At 41.9% G+C, this 5,451-nt stretch overlaps 1 long non-coding RNA gene across 1 annotated transcript; it reads right to left on the reverse strand.

Moving 5' to 3' along the window:
- Positions 1-559: 559 nt before the first annotated feature.
- LOC139065252 (uncharacterized) lies at positions 560-5,222 on the reverse strand. Its single transcript, XR_011518236.1, has 2 exons — positions 723-5,222; positions 560-643 (listed from the first exon to the last, which is right to left on the reverse strand). It is a non-coding gene; the product is annotated as an uncharacterized lncRNA (long non-coding RNA).
- Between the last annotated feature and the right edge of the window lie 229 nt (positions 5,223-5,451).

Below are 5,451 nucleotides of genomic sequence, written 5' to 3' on the forward strand. Positions count from 1 at the left end.
CTGCCAAGAATTAGAAGCTGCTGGAACACAGTGTGTGTGTGTGTGTGTGTGTGTGTGTGTGTGTGTGTGTGTGTGTGTGTGTGTGTGTGTGTGTGTGTGTGTGTGTTACTTTCACATTCGCTAATAAAAAGTTAGAACAAGCAGTTGTTTAATTTATCACGTTTTGGATTCAAAGATGCACACACCAGCCAGAACATCTGGAGCCATGTGGCTTTAAGCATTTTAATTTTTATTTTTTGAGAAAAATAAACTGAAAAAAATATTTATTTCATCATATTAATTTTATTCTAGACTAACAGAATGCAATAAAAAATTACAACATTTCTCGAAGAGCTATTTTCAAAATCTATTTCTTAATCATTTTTATTTTTACAGTAATTAAAAAAACTTGCAGTTACAACCTGCCTGATGACATTTTCCCACATCTGCAAAGCTCACTGGAAGGACACAAACCGAGGACGATATTTTCCTGATATAGGGTTTATTACTCAAGTAAGTGTCATGTTTGGAGGAAGGTACCTAACCCAAGACATGCAGAATGCAACACAGACCAAAAACGGATGGTAAAATGATTTATTTATAAAGGAGGAACTTAGGATGCACAGATAAGTCTGTGGTTGGAACTGCTACGACAGCTCAGCGTCTGGAGGAGGGAGAACACAGGTGAGCATAGGTTCTGATTCAGAAGTCCATTGTAGGCAGAGGTGCTCAGCAGAACTTACTGTGGGGCGTGTAGATGTTGGCTGGAGGAGGGAGAGGTAGAGAGCCGGGGGGAAGCGCAGGACAGGGAGCATAGGTGGAGAGAAGCGGGGCGTCCTGGTGGATGGGGCACTGGGTTGAGATGAGAGGTGGGTTATGGAGGTTGGTGATATGGTCCGCGTGCTGAAAATCCAAATCCTGGAGTCAGCGTCGGCGCTCCGCACACGCACACCACGCCAGGGGAGGGGCACCAAACGCAAACTTATGAAAAAATAAAATATACATGATGAAGACAGATTTCAATTAGAAGATGTGCAAAGCAAGTTAACAGCATGTTTACAGAGAGAAAACAATACAAAAAGTAGAGATGGACCGTGTCCACTTTTCACTCTGTCCGGTACCGGGACGTCCGGACTGGGGGTTCTTGTTTTCATGAAAATATCCAGCTTTTCATCCAGGGATCGAATTATGGGGGAGCTGTATATCCCACATCCAGGGGAGCCGGAAAAAATTTTCTTCCTATATTACTTCATTTATGGACTCTTCTGAGCAGAGAGCATAGAGAGCGGCACAGCGCGTTGTTGCGCAGCGCTACTTGACCGCGGTCGCAGCGCTCCAGGTGGCTGCTTCCAGCGCACGGTCCATTCTCAAAGTGGCGCAACCAAAAAACTATAATTAACACACGATCGTTCATGTCCGCACATGTTCTCTACTTTCTGTCTTATCTGTGCCTGAAGCGCTCTGCTGCCGAGCTCATCACCTGTGCTGCGGTGATTTCACCTCACTGACGCAGCATCGAATCGCGCACTCCGCTTTGCGGCCGGTCAGGATATCCCTTTGATCTGCTCAAAAGTAACTGATGAGGTGAAAAAGTAATAATCCAGGTAGCAGTTTTTCTGGAGAGTTTAGAGGAGATGCAGGAAGATGAGAGACAGACAGGACAGGAAATAGTTAAATTAAAACAAAACAAAGTGTTGAAAAGTAAAATGTAGGTAGATTTATCTCCACTACACGTTTTTACCTGTATAAAACATTAAGTTATACACATGTAATATTTATACATCTGATACAATTCAGATCACCTTCAACACTCAGTCACACAGCCAGGGCCGTTTCAAGACATTTTGGGGGCCAAGGCAAAATGCCCCCTCCCCCCACCCCCACCCCATAACTGAGCTCCCCAGAAGCCTCTGTGTAATTCATACCCTCTCCAGGAGTGTTAGTTATACAGTGTTTATAAAAGCCCCTCAGACATCACTGACATGTTCTAATATTATCAGATGAAAACTAAATTATCAGACATGCTGTCTCATCTGCTTCTTTTCTACACTTGCTAAAAGGAACAAAACCATGTGAAAGCCACTATTTGTGGATTCTCTGAAAGTTTCCATGGAGTGTGTGACAACTTATTTTTTCATTGATCCTATCGTCTAATCTCACAGCTGAAACAAGCATCCTTAATAATCTGTGCACAGGAAGCGTACCGATGCTGTAGTAAAACAAAAGGTATAATAATTTATTATTAATAAAACCTTGTTGCAGCACTGAAGCAGAAAAATGAGATTTTGCATTAAATATGCAAAATATTTACATATGAATTGTTTTAGAGCCCTTTAATTGGCAGAATCTGATATTAATTTAGTTCTTACAAAAAATGGGTCCCAACATGGTTTGTGTGGCGTTGCCATAGTGTGACGTCATAGGCACAGAAACCCTGTCCTCTTGTTTGAAAATGGAAATATGGTCACCCTATATTCAACTAACTGTCCACCCGGGCTTTTGCGCTGAGACACTTCGCTGCCAATGACTTTGAACGTCAGTTGGGAGTCAGTCTCATGCAGACTGACCAATGAAGAGAGGGCCTCAAGTTAAGACTCTCTCCTCATTGGTCAGTCCACACGAGGTGGGTCAAATGTTACCCCGAGAGGGTTACGTGATGTCAGGTATTCAAGTATTGAGTATATTTACTGCATATTACAGTAAAATATTCTGTATGTGACCACATTATGGTGATCCTTGGGTCGTGATGATGGGGCCCTTGAATATTGTTGCCCAGGGTACAACAAAGTGTTAATCTGGCCCTGCCTACCGGGCATTCATTAGTAGCTAAGTGAGAGAGGCTGAGAGGGAAAAAAACTCAGAGAAGCTTTAGAGCTTTTTTACTGCTGGAGAAAAACGTAGCAAGTCATCATCTTCCTAAATGCAATTATTCTCTTCTGAATCAGCACTTCTATAAAGAAGAAATAGTTAAATGCAACAAAGGGAAATATCCTTTTATTCAGCCTGTTCATGTGACTTGTATCAAAAAATAAGTCTGAACAGTGTTAAAGGTTGTTCATCTAAAAATAAACCTTTAAGAGTTTGAAGATTTTTTTGTTTTAATAAGTTCATCTTAAAACATCTTTCTCAAGTAAAATAAAGTTTCCTCTGTGAGGTCAGATAGGCCCATCTGTGCTGTTTTGAAACAGAAATAAACAAATGAATCATATTTGTCCACCCAAATACTTGATAAATATCACAAAAACAGGAAGGACAAAAACACTGTCAAGGTAAAGCAAGAAGTTTTATTTTTAAATAAGCGGCTGTTTGTGATTAATCATGAGTTAACTATGGACATGATTTATATCATTATTAAATAGCCCATGTGGCCTATAGGCTATGTAACTGAGATTTAATATGAAAAATTAGACAAACCTATTTTCAAATTTGCTCAATGTTGATATATATTTCATAAACATTTACGGGCCAAGAGGAACACCAGCTGCTGATGGTATAATTTGAAGAAAAAAGTCCATTATGCTAACCTCCTCCCTTCATATTCAGAATTTTCTAGTTGTGTATATTGTGCCTCTCTAGTTATTAATAAAGGTTAAATAGTTTTGAATTTAGTCATGTCACATGCCAGTGATTGTGTTGTTTTTTCTGTGTGTGTGTGTGTGTGTGTGGGGGGGGGGGGGCACCACGAAGACTTTGAGCTTAGGGCACCAAAATAGCTAGCAACGGCCCTGCCTGGAGTAGAGGTAAGTATCTAAAGAGGCCGACAGAAATCCTGACGAAGGGTAAAAATCCAAATCAGTTCCAGGCGAAGTAAGAAAGGTCAACATCCAACAATACTAGAGCTAAACACTACGAATAACATTAATCCAAGAAATACTAGAGATAACTCGAGTGGCTGGCTACTACCACACTGAGGCAATCTTCCGGCGTCGAATTGTGTCCTCCATCCACCTTAAATAGGAAAACACCCCGCTGATCAGGAACAGCTGGGCCACTCCCTCTCCTGGCAAGAGACTCACAGATGGTTAAGAGGAAGAGAGTACTCACCCCAGCTCATGACAGTAAGGGTAAAAAGGTATCTGAGTAGAAGGCGTACTGAGGCCTAGTCCACACGTAGCCGGGTCTTTTTAAAACGAATATCCGCCCCTCCAAAAACTTGCGTCCACACCACCTCGTTTTAAAAATAACTCTGTCCACACGTACCCGGATAAATACGTTGTTAAGGACATGCCAGACCTGTAGGCGGCTGTTACGATCCCTGGTTTCATGCCTCTAGAAAAGTTGCTGTACTTAGTTTAGTTTTGTTTTATCTGAGTTTACAGCCCAGCTCTCAATATTCTTCAGCCTGCAGCCCGTGGGATTCAATTGGCTTTGTTCCTGGTTCCACCGCCCATCACCTGGGACAAGCTGGGAATCATCCAACAATCACCTGGGACCAGCTGCGACTCGTCCAGAAATCAGCTGCTGGGTGGCATATAAGTCTTATGAGTCTCTTATATTATAAGAGACTTCCTGATCTGCCTGCAGTTGGGGAGCAGCTGATGGTGTGTTGTTTCCCCCACTTGGTCAGCTTTGTTGGAACTCTGTGCTGTTAAACTACTGTGAAGGATTACTAGTGAGATATTGTTGTTTAGAAGCTTGGTTAGACCTAAAGGTTTGTGTAGAGTTAAAGCTCCTCTGGTTGGATTTAGGGATAGTAAATGCTATTGCCTCTTTCAGTTGAAGTCCTTCTGAACCTGTGTTTTTTGTCTGGTATATTCACAGCTATGAGAGCTTTAAGTTAATATTGTGAATGCCCTGTTTGTTTGGTAAGGTTTGTCTCTGTTAGTATTTATCTGTATATTGTAAGTTTATTTATCCGCTGTTTTTCTTTATTAAATGCATGTACTCCTCCCATTCCATCTGGTCATGGGTTTATGTTACCTCCTTACCTTCCTAGCATAGCCAGGACGTAACAGCCGCAGTATTTCCCCCGTTCTTAACCTCGTCCTTCGTCTGTGGTCTTCCACAAGCAGCAGTAATTCCACTTGCAAAAACAAACAAGCAAAAAGCGCTTGGACGATTGATAAAGCGAGCGCAGCTCTGAGGGCATCCATGCTGTCGGCTAGTGTAAACACAGGTCGCACACGTGATGTCAGCATTTTTTTGTCGTGGAAAGTGACGTTGCGGACCTGAAAACTCCGGTTTTGTCTGTCCACTCGCAGACACCCAAAACGGAGAAAACGCAGATCTTCACTTTGGCCGGAGTTTTTAAAAAGATCCGTTTTCGTGTGAAAAAACTCCGTTTTCGTGTGGATGACAGGCCAAAACGTAGAAAAATATCTACGTTTTGGCAGATCCCCGGCTACGTGTGGACAGGGCCTGAGTATCATCTGGTCTAATATTTTTAAAATGATGACATCAAACAGACAAACATTAAGAAGTTATGGGCAAATATTGGTATTTTAAAGACTAAAGGGGGAAAATGTAAACAAA

This window comes from Nothobranchius furzeri, unplaced genomic scaffold, assembly GCF_043380555.1.
Source record: "Nothobranchius furzeri strain GRZ-AD unplaced genomic scaffold, NfurGRZ-RIMD1 Scf108, whole genome shotgun sequence".
NCBI lineage: Eukaryota > Metazoa > Chordata > Actinopteri > Cyprinodontiformes > Nothobranchiidae > Nothobranchius > Nothobranchius furzeri.